This window comes from Polypterus senegalus, unplaced genomic scaffold, assembly GCF_016835505.1.
Source record: "Polypterus senegalus isolate Bchr_013 unplaced genomic scaffold, ASM1683550v1 scaffold_3503, whole genome shotgun sequence".
In the NCBI taxonomy this organism is placed as follows: domain Eukaryota; kingdom Metazoa; phylum Chordata; class Cladistia; order Polypteriformes; family Polypteridae; genus Polypterus; species Polypterus senegalus.
In genome coordinates this window covers 12,990-25,250 of record NW_024386189.1, presented here as the reverse complement: position 1 = coordinate 25,250, position 12,261 = coordinate 12,990, and positions in this window count along the sequence as shown.

Genomic DNA, 12,261 nt, shown 5'->3' with positions numbered 1-12,261 from the left:
TGGACCTTACAAAATTATTTTATTAATTGCCAACAGAGTAATAATTAATTAACATAGTTTGAAATTTCTTCTCTTCCTACATTATTTTGATGCCCCTGGAATGGCAAAAACTGCTCAAAATCAAGACAGGACCTAGCGCTAGGCCTTCCGGGATAGTTTACCCAGCTATCATATTAGTACATATAGAAACAGAGCCTGTGGTGGGTTGGCACCCTGCCCAGGATTGGTTCCTGCCTTGTGCCCTGTGTTGGCTTGGATTGGCTCCAGCAGACCCCCGTGACCCTGTGTTCGGATTCAGCGGGTTGGAAAATGGATGGATGGAAGGATAGAAACAGAGCAATTTATAGAATACTTATAGCATGCTGTAGTTATGAATGGAAGTGATTATTTTAAAATAAGCTTGCTGATATCACAGCCATGGCAACTGGGATCATGCGATGTGAATTAAAAGATAAACTTCTGCTAAATAAAAAAATTCTACAAAAGCACGAGTCTCTTCTAAATGATATAAAAAAAAGAACACAGACTCAAAATAACAGTGATCACTATGACACTAACATCATATTAGCCCTCTTAATTGCTTCTGTGCACTTTCTGGATGTAGAAAGTTAAAAGTCCCCTATAAGTCTTAGATCCTCACTAGTTGACCTTTCAAGCTTTAAACCTGTTGTGTGTTCAAATAAAACATTTTTTATTCATACTTGTAATACATTTATTTAGAAAAAATTTCATCTGTCGCATATCTCACCAAGCTTATTGTCTGTCCAGATCCTTTTGTAATGATTTGGCAGATTCTACAGTATCTTCTATTCCATCTAGTCTAATATCAAGTGAAAACCAGCTGTTTATTTATAATCCCTTTAAGATCATCTTTCTCCTTCCCATATGCCTTGTGGCAATGACTTTTGACCTGTCCTATTGTTTGTTACCTTTGAAGTAAGTAAAATAAATTAAAATGAAGATGAGCTTTGACTTTTAACCTTGGAATATTTTAAATACTATTACATAACATTTTAGCTTAATTCACAATACATTAAACTATTTTAATCTATTTATGTACAAGTACATTGCTATTATTACCTCATGAGATAAAGAAGTTCTAGATGTGTGCTAGAAACTATGAGAGGAATGGTTAAATTATTAACTACATAACTAAAGTTTAGTGACAAGAAAGAGAATTTGGTTGTTTTATTAATGATTTCAACCAGAAGGATATTTAATAAATAGCCTATACCAAAAACAAAGTTAACTGGTTTGATGCACTATAGGATGTCACAGCTGTTTACAAGGATTGTGCTGAGTGAGCCCAAGAAGCAAACTGTGGTAATGCTGTCTCTGGATAAAGTTGGTCTTTAAAAAAAATGTAATATTACATACAGTATGTGTTTATAAAATTGCAGGATGTGCGTTTAGGGTGTTTTTTTATGAGTTTGTTCTCTTTAGAACTACACATAATTCATAATAGCAGCATACCCTGTTAAACACTTTCTGCTGCCTCTTGTTATCCAGAGATGTAATGGACTCTTATCAGCCCTCTGCGGACCCTTACCCATTTCCTCTATCCTCTGTTTTTCCCCTTTCTTTTAATTTCAGGGTGTCATATATGGCAAGTTCTGCCAACCACTAGTGGTCTTTGCATAAGTACACTAACTTACTAAGGATTTTTTGCTTTTTAGCCGGCCTCCTCTTTATCTCTCATCTGGATGTTTTTTGTAGGACTTTCCTCAGCCTTTTTCCAATTCCATATTCCTATTGAACTGGCAACATTTTTGAAATCAGACATCTGGGTGCTCAGAGCTGAGAGTCACGTGTGCTTTGTGCTGACGTGTGCTTTGCAAACGCTAGAGTCTGTTGAGAGTGTTGGTTTGTTCTGTGGTGTGAGATTTACATTAAAAAAATACATTTTGCTCTTAAAAACTTGGGTTTTGGTTGCCTCTAAGGAACCGTGTGGGAATTTTTAAAGCTTTTTTCCCTTTAGAAGGGTTTTTTTTTCGACCGCACAAGAGCAAAAGTAGCTGTGTGTTTGGAAGTGCGCTTGGAAAAGTTATTTGTACTTGTTCTTTTTCTTGTTATCTGTATTTGAATTAGCATCGAGGCGGCAGGGTAGAAAGCAGCAGTAACTGATATCGGCATTTGTAAATAAATAACCGCGTCGTCGTAACAGCGATTCCTTAGTTTAAAGGAAAAGAAAAAAAGGCCGCGGCTGACTTCAAAGCAGTAAAAGGTGGAAACTCAGTAGTGCGCAGGTAAGCGGCCTGCGTTAAGACACAATCAGGCACAAGGAGCAGTAGGAGCAAATAAGGTAGTAAAGTTTTATTTATTTGTTTATTTTAGATTAAACAGTCCTTAGCCGTCCAGAGGCAGAACAGTTAAGTGGGCGACAGCGTATTGGTTCATTAATACGGGGGAATACAAACAGTGCGAGTGAAGAGCTTATAAGTAAGAAGAGCGCAAAGCTAGAAGAGACAGAGAAAAGTAAAGTTAACCTCATAGAAAGGCAGGCAGCTGAGAGGGAGAACAGTACAGGAGCTTAAGGGGGAAAAGGTGTAAAATATCTGTAGCAGATCTTAGTGTTACCATTTAAGTTAAGGAGCAGCTGAAAGAAGAAGAAATTTAATTTTAAGAAAAAAAATATATATAGTTAAGGCAGCTTAGTAATCCCAAATCAAATTTTAATAATGAGGCCAGTGCAATGCAAGTCCTGTTGGATGTTGGACTTTTAGATGATGGTTTGGAAGAGCCAGTTGTCTATGAGGGCTACATCTGCAAGAGATGCCAGCTGATCCAGCACCTCGAGCTCAGGGTCGCTGAACTGGAGGAGGAGTTGGCTGACCTGCGTTGTAATAGAGAATTGGCGGACTTGGCCCAGGTGTCCTTTAGAGATAGTGTGCACCCCTAAGGTGGCGGGAGGAGATTCCAGACCAGACAGGTAGGAATAGGTGGGTCACGGTCGCAAGGCGTAAGGTAAAGGGTGCACACTGTCCGGGGGCATCAACCCCAGAATTAGAAGTGTCTAACCGTTATCATGTCCTGGCGGAGCTGGACGGTGACTCTGATAATTCTGAGGTGGTAGGCAGGGTTGAGGAGCCCCAACGGGCCACCTCAAAACCAGTTCCCAAAAAGAGAGAGGTAGTGATAGTTGGGGACTCAATCATTAGGGGGATTGAAGCGCAGGTGTGCTCCAGAGAGAGAGTCTCGACGGTGTGTTGCCTTCCGGGAGCACAGGTGGGAGACCTCCTGGAAGGGTGGATAGGCTCTTGGCCAGAGCGGGTGGATCCAGTTGTCATTGTCCACGTTGGAACAAATGACATACATAAGGGTAGTCTGTCAGTTCTGCGATCCAAATTCAAAGAGTTAGGTACCAAGCTGAGGAGCAGAACTGACAAGGTAGTCTTCTCCGAAGTTCTGCCTGTGCCACGCCAGTCCAGGTAAGATTGAGGAGATTAGAAGGCTTAACGCGTGGCTCAAATCTTGGTGCAGGGTAGAAGGGTATAGGTTTATGGGGCATTGGGACTCCTTTTGGAACAGATGGGACCTGTTCCGCGTGACGGGTTACATCTGAACCGGAGGGGCACCAATGTATTGGGGAGGCGTATGTGTAGGCTAGTCGAGGATTGTTTAAACTAGGGAATGGGGGCAGGGAGTTTAGGACAGGCCAGATTTAGATCTATACATGGAAGAACAAACAATGGTGTAGAAATAAAAATGCATAGTAATGTAAATTTTAAGCAAACACGTAAAGATAGAAGGATTAACACATTAAAAATAACTTGCCTTAATGCTAGAAGTATCAAAAATAAGGTAAGTGAGTTGGAGTTGTATGTAGCAGAGCACAATTATGATATTATAGCAATAACGGAAACCTGGCTAAATAACAAAGATGGGGATGAGTGTAACATAGAGGGATACACATTTTTAGGAAGGATAGACAGAACAGAAAAGGAGGTGGGGTTGCTGTTTATGCCAAACAGGAATTAAATGTAAGTCATCTTCAGTTGGATGATGAGCCCCATCTTAGTGAGGACATGTGGCTTCGCCTGGAAAATATTAGGGAAAAGGTCTCATTTTAGGAGTGTGTTATAGACCACCCAATTCAGACAGTAATTTCAACACACATCTTTTAGTAATATCAAAAGGCAAGTTTACAGGGGATATTATAGTCATGGGGACTTTAATTATCCAAATATTAACTGGGATAACCTTACAGATGGAGGAGCACAAGAGCAGGAGTTTTAGAAGTAATCGCGACTGTTTTTAACACAGCATGTTAAAGCACCAACAAGGGGTGAAGCCTATCTGGATTTAGTATTCTGTAATAATCAGGATAGAATTGAGGGTGTAGAGGTGATTGAACCACTAGGGTCAAGTGACCATAATGTAATACAATTCTCAGTATTTTGTAAGAGTACAGATGCAAAGACTAAAATTGTTAAGTTGAACTTTAGTAGGGCTAATTTTGAGCAGATGCGACAAAGTCTAAGTAGGATAGACTGGGATAAGCTTTTAAATGTGGAGACAGTCGAGGAGCAGTGGAACAGGTTTAAAATGTTTTACATGTAATGCAGGACAGATACATACCTAAATTTGGAAGTAATAGGAAACTAAAAAATCTCCACGATGGATTAATAAAGATTTAAAAAGAAGTTGCAAAGGAAAAACTGCTGTATAAGGCATATAAGACTAATGACTGCAAAGAGAACCGTAGCGTATGAGAACATGAGGGCAACCATTAAGAAGGATATCAGAGAGGCTAAAAGACAGTTGGAGAGGAATATAGCAGATAAGGCGAAAGAAGACCCCAAGAGATTCTTTCAGTATTTTAGTAGTAAAAGAACAGTTAAGGAGGAGGTCAAGTTCATCAGGAATAGTAAAGGGAATTAAAAGATACAGACAATGAAATAGCAGATGCCCTAAACTTACATTTTTCTGAGGTGTTTACAAGTGAGCAAGTGGATAACCTGCCAGAGGTAAACACAACTACTAAGGAGGTACTGAGGGATTTGGAAATTGTAGAGGGAGAAGTGCTGCTCAGATTAAATAAGATGAAATCAAACAAATCACCAGGCCCAGATAATATTTATCCTCGTGTTCTTAAGGAGGCTAGTGAGTACATATATAAACCCTTGACACATATTTTTAGGAAGTCACTGTGCACTGGAGAGATTCCAAAGGACTGGAAAATGGCAAATATCATCCCATTATATAAAAAGGGTGACAGGGCAGATCCAAGCAACTATAGGCCAGTAAGCTTAACAAGCATCACAGGAAAATTAATGGAAGGAATTATTAAGGATAAGATTGAGCAACACATGACAAGGACAGGAGTTATTCTGAACAGTCAGCATGGGTTCAGAAGGGGAGGTCGTGTTTTACTAACATGTTGGAATTCTATGAGGAGGCAACAAAAGGATACGATCAAAGTGGAGCTTATGATATTATTTATCTGGACTTTCAGAAAGCATTTGATAAGGTGCCACATGAGAGGTTGGGCATCAAGTTAAAAGAAGTGGGAATTCAGGGTGATGTTTTTAGATGGGTGCAGAATTGGCTCAGACACAGGAAGCAGAGGGTGATGGTGCGAGGAACCTCATCAGAACTGGCTGATGTTAAGAGTGGTGTTCCACAGGGGTCAGTGCTAGGGCCGCTGCTATTTTTAATATATATAAATGATTTAGATAGGAATATAAGTAACAAGCTGGTTAAGTTTGCAGATGATACCAAGATAGGTGGATTAGCAGATAATTTGGAATCCGTTATATCATTACAGAAGGACTTGGATAGCATACAGGCTTGGGCAGATTTGTGGCAGATGAAATTTAATGTCAGTAAATGTAAAGTATTACACATAGGAAGTAAAAATATTAGGTTTGAATACACAATGGGCGGTCGAAAAATCGAGAGTACACCTTATGAGAAGGATTTAGGAGTCATAGTGGACTCCAAGCTATCAACTTCCAAACAGTGTTCAGAAGCCATTAAGAAGGCTAACAGAATGTTAGGTTATATAGCACGATCTGTGGAGTACAAGTCCAAGGAGGTTATGCTCAACCTTTATAATGCACTGGTGAGGCCTCATCTTGAGTACTGTGTGCAGTTTTGGTCTCCAGGCTACAAAAGGACATAGCAGCACTAGAAAAGGTCCAGAGAAGAGCGACTAGGCTGATTCCAGGTCTACAGGGGTTGAATTATGAGGAAAGATTAAAAGAGCTGAGCCTTTACAGTTTAAGCAAAAGAAGATTAAGAGGTGACATGATTGAAGTGTTTAAAATTATGAAGGGAATTAGTACAGTGGATCTTGTATTTTAAAATGAGCTCATCAAGAACACGGGGACACAGTTGGAAACTTGTTAAGGGTAAATTTCGCACAAACATTAGGAAGTTTTTCTTTACACAAAGAACGATAGACACTTGGAATAAGTTACCAAGTAGTGTGGTAGACAGTAAGACGTTAGGGACTTTCAAAACTCGACTTGATGTTTTCTTGGAGGAAGCAAGTGGATAGGACTGGCGAGCTTTGTTGGGCTGAATGGCCTGTTCTCGTCTAGATTGTTCTAATTGTTCTAATTGTTCTTTCATAAACTATTAATGCAGTTTTTGCATGGACAAAGGAGAAAGCACCACCTTTATATTTAAACAACACAGCCTACAGGGTTTTATACAAATTAGTCTGAGAAGTACAACAACAAATATATTAATAAAGGTCAACATAAAGAACCAAAGTATTAGGCTTTTCAGTATGTGTAGTTTACAAGGCAGTGCAGATAAAAAGCTGAAGGGAATATAGACATATCAGCACATACTTATGAACTCATCATTCAGAACTGATAACATTGTACTGTAGATAGACTGATTTTGCTGACACTAGTCTTTATGACCACTCTTTAAATGACTGTACTAGATGTGTGATTACATGTCAATAGCAATTTTACACACGTCTTTAAAGCAATTATGCCCTACGCTGAAAAAAGCCATTTGTGACTTATTTTTTCTTTTAGTTTTTATTTAATTTATCTTTTGCAAATTAAATAACATTATAATACACAGTAAACTGTTTCTGGTGACTGCTGCCAATATGTTTATTGTTTATCATGAACATAAGCAGGTAGTTGACTATTAGGATTTCAAAGTTACATTTTTATCTTGAATGTCAATTTGACTGACTTCACAGAAAATATACACTGTAAAAAAAATGTAAAATTTACGGTAAAAAACTGGCAGCTGGGGTCGCCAAGATTTTACCGTAAAAAAGAAGGTAACAATATTTTTTGGTCTATGGTACACTTTAAACAATAATGTTAAATTTATGGTAAAATACTGGCAGCTGGGTTGCCAAAATTTTACTGTAATAAATAAGGTGACAATATTTTTAGGTTTACTGTATAATTTTGTAGTAAAAGCTATTTAAACAGAAGGGAATGTTTAACCATAACCAAAAATTCACATTGTGTAAAAAAATATGACAATCAATAAACAATATGTATTGACAGGGTCAAACCCAAGTACATACAATACAATACAATACAATTTATTTTTGTATAGCCCAAAATCACACAGGAAGTGCCGCAATGGGCTTTAACAGGCCCTGCCTCTTGACAGCCCCCCAGCCTTGACTCTCTTAGAAGACAAGGAAAAACTCCCAAAAACCTTGTAGGGAAAATGGAAGAAACCTTGGGAAAGGCAGTTCAAAGAGAGACCCCTTTCCAGGTAGGTTGGGCGTGCATTGGGTGTCAAAAGAAGGGGGTCAATACAACACAATACACAAAACCGAACAAATCCTTAATACAGCATAATAATAAAAATTTTAGAAGTACGGAGCAGAATTTAACAGTAGATGATATCACATAATAAGATTTGGATATTTTTAGAGTCCTGGAGACCTCATCCATCAAGCTGCCTCCCCATTTGGCCATTCCATGGCTGAAACGTTGCTCCGATGAAAGGACCCCTCTTTCCCATGATTCCTGTGATCCTCCATCAGGGATGACTTTACCATAGGCAGGCAAACAACTTGGCAGGTAGGCCGTGGCACCAATTGCCACATTTGGGTACCGAGAACAGAAACAGAATAGGTGAGGGTTAGTATTCAATTCTAACTATCATGTTACTTATGTTTTAGTGCTAATAACTAACAACAGAGTTGCAGTATGTACAGTTAATCAGCAGCTCTAGTCAGGATATGCTAAACTGAAGTAGTGAGTCTTCAGCCGGGATTTAAAGGCTGAGACCGAAGGGGCATCTCTTATAGATGCAGGCAGACCATTCCACAGTTTAGGGGCCAAGTAACTAAAAGCTCGACCTCCCACTGTTATTTTATTAATCCTTGGAATCCTAAGCAGACCGGCATCTTGAGATCTTAATGTGCACTCAGGTTTGTAAGTCATAAGTTCAGACAAGTAAGCCGGACCTTGGTCATTTAATGCTTTATATGTTAAAAGGAGGATTTTGAAATCAGCCCTAAACTTAACCGGGAGCCAGTGTAAGGATTTAAGAACCGGAGTTATGTGTTCATATTTTCTTGTTCTTGTAATAATTCTTGCAGCCGCATTTTGGATTAACTGGAGGCTGTATAAAGAACAGTTTGAACAGCCAGTGAACACCGCATTGCAGTAGTCAATCCTACTAGAGATAAATGCATGAATTAATTTCTCCGAATCCTGTTTATTTAGAAAGCGCCTTAATTTCCTAACATTTTTAAGATGGAAGAAACATGTTTTGGACAACTTTGTAATATGTACTTTAAGTGACATGCTAGAATCAAAGATAACTCCTAGATTGTGGGCTGATTCAGTAAAATTAATTGGGATTCTGTTATACTAAGGTTGTTATAATATTAAGAATTGTGTCACTGTATCTGTTTTATATCTCTTTAAATGTATTTTTCATTCTTTTTCTGTGTAACATGCCATGAAGAGCTGAGCCAGCTTTAGCACAGAGTATCGGCTTTCAGAATTGCTGGGCTAGGCAAAGCATAAAGACAGACAAGAACAGCTGTTGATCTGACCGTCTGATGCTTAGCTTAAGTTTGTCTACCTTGTTTGGCATTGTACTGGGGGATTTGGTCGTGTGGACACAATATAAAAGAACGCTGGAACCTTGCCAAGCTTTGAAGACTTGAGTGAGTGGAAGAAATAGACTCAAACACCACCTCCGTTGTGACAGAAAAAAGCAATTTCTACACGACCGAACCCCCGGTTCACAGATGCAAATTGACTGGTCTTCCCTGTCGTTTTATAGCAACGTAAGCCGGATTAAACAAGGTAAGTATATTCTGTCATTTCTGTGACTTTGTTGCCGCCTATCGCCGAAAAGAGGGATATCGCCGTTATAATTTATACTTATTTAAATAAAGGTTTATTAAAACGCTGCAATATAAAAGAACATATTTCCACGGAGCTAACACTCCCATCGGAAACATAATTGGCTGCGAGCAGGGTTGTAGCGATATTTAATAACCAAAATTAATATTCATAAATCATAATTTTATGATAAATAATATTTTTAAAACATATGCTTTGGATAATAGTGGAAGAGGTGGGCTCAGCCAATTTCCTGGTTGGTCGCAAGACACTGTCATGGACACCCATGGCTGAGTTATTTAATAATTATACATCCCCAATTGCATGGCCTGAGTTAGAGGGAGAAGTGACTCCTTCAAATGTCCAACAGGCGGTATTGGCTCAGGCTGGAGCACAGGGGAAAAAAAGGAACAACAAGCAGCCGGTGAAATCGGCTGGCTTTTATTAACTGCAGTACGTGAGTTGGATCATAAACTGCAGAATATGATCATTGAACATGGGGAACTTAAACAAGAAATAGAAAACTTACAAGACAAGCAACTGATTACCGATAATGCATGGAAAATGCACGCCTCGGCTAGGCGAGCGAGTGGGAAGCTAAATGTACTACGCTAGCTGTCCGCTTTAGTGCATGCTGCGCCGTAAACAAGGCAAAACACACACCCGTTTCCTCTTTTTAAAATACGAGCCATAATGCAAGGCGATTGGAACCCAGAAACATGGGATGGCAGTATACATAACTCAGATAGTGACGCAATATCTGGGAAGGCAGCGAAAGGGAGAAGCGCTAACGGTTAATAATGACAATTGTACAATTATAGATGCGAGACCGGTCGTGCAAAATAAAGCCAAGGGGCACCCCGGTGGACAGCACAGGGTAACGCGAACTGTACGCGATTTTACACAATCAGACTTTCTGGAACTTGGTAAACAATATAGACAGAAACCAGGCGAGAGCTTGATGCAGTGGATTTTACGTATGTGGGATGAAGTGGGTTATAGTTGTCAATTGACAGATACAGAGATCAAACATTTAGGCTCTATCACCACGAATCCGAAATTAAGAAATGTCTTATGAGGGGGACAGACTCAAGCGATCGTATCAATAGTGGAATGGGTTGTAAACGCCGTGAAACATGCATATCCAGACGCGAGAGACGCGGAAGATGTTGATAGATCTTGGTGTACAGCTTCTGAAGCAATTCAGCAGTGTGGACGAAGGTTTCAGACCAGACAGCAGGTGCGGTTATAAAGCAGCTTTATTTTTCAGAGTCACGGTGAGAAGAGTTTCAGAAAAGCAGACAATCAATACATGACAGCATCAGGGCTCTTCTGAACCCCGTCTGTTGGGTGGGGTCCAGTTTTATACCCCTAGAATGCGTGATTTAATATCATTATAAAATGTAACAGTTAGCACATTTATTATACACAAACCTTGAGCCCCTTTAACGTCCCTTGTAAAACTTGATTTCTTGGCTCCTTTTGTTATGGCGTTCAGATGTAAGCTAAGGGAAAACATGATAAGGCAGACTCATGTGTGGAATGCTCAGACCTTGAGTCCTTTGCACAAACATTTTTCTGTTTGCTAAAACAAAGCATGCTGTTACTTGGTTTCGTAAAGCTTACTTCAGACATGAATTAGTACAAGGGAACGAAGAGAACATTCGTCTTCCACAGCAGCTGCAAGAAATGGGTGTGCAGGCAGCTATTTATAAAGCTGCACCAGGAGTTGCGTTTGCTGGCCCTGATAATGAAGCTTTCACTGCCGGAATGCGAAACCGTTTAATCAAAAATGCACCGCATCATTTAAAAGGGGCTCTATTATCTATGCTCGCCGGAGTTAATCAGCAGACAGTATGGGATGTGGCCGCATTATTGGGCCAGTTAGATGAATTGGTGCAACGGTATCGGCTGGGCAGAGACCAGTTAGAGCCATATCAGGGCATACAATACAAAGAGTAAGCCATACAAAAATGGTGTGTGATCTGATAGAAGCAGGAATAAATAAAATGGATATCGATGGCAAACCAGCAGGGGAAATTTTTCAGAGATGGCAAGCTCTGAGAAAGTCTAAAAAAAACGAAGGCAGAATCCCTCCAACCGCACCGCCTAGTGAGGAGGAAACAAAACACTCCGAACACAAACCGAAACGCTTTTTTCACTTTCCGAAACGAGTGGCGCACACCTCGCCCAACATATTGAGGAGAGGGCAGGTCTCCTGTAGGCAGGGAGGTACGGCTCATTCATGCAGGAGACCGACGCCCATACGTCCCGCTAACCATTTACTGGGGTAAAGGAAAAAAACCACATCAGGTTATGGCACTTATAGATAATGGGGCAGAAGTCACTTTACTTCACGGGAATCCATATAACATTTCAGGACCAATTGTAAATGTAAATGGATACGGAGGCTCAGATATCCAGGCAAAACTAATCACAGTACACTTAGCAATAGGAAAGTTACCCTCTTTTAAAGCTAAGGTGCTTACTTCAGAATTGCCTGAATATATTCTGGGGATAGATATTCTTACAGGAAAGTCATTCCAAACAGAATGGGGAACATTTTCTTTTGGGATTCGTAATGTCATGTGTAGAATAGTAAAAGCAATAGTAAGAGGAAAGGCAAAATGGACTCCTTTAGAAATTCCAGTCCCTGACACACCTGTAAATTTAAAACAGTATCGTTTGCCAGGAGGTTTTCAAGAAATAGGAGAAGCAGTGGAAGAGTTATTGCGGGTAGGAATTATTTGACCTGCAGTAAGCCCTTTCAATTCTCCTGTGTGGCCAGTCAGAAGACCGGATAATTCATGGAGAATGACCATTGATTACAGAGGTCTAAATGCTAAAGCACCGCACTTGACTGCTACAGTTCCTGATATTGTGACCATCATAGAAGACATCATGGCTAATGCAGGAGAGTGGCATACTGCCATAGACCTGGCTATTGTGTTTTTCTCTATTCCTA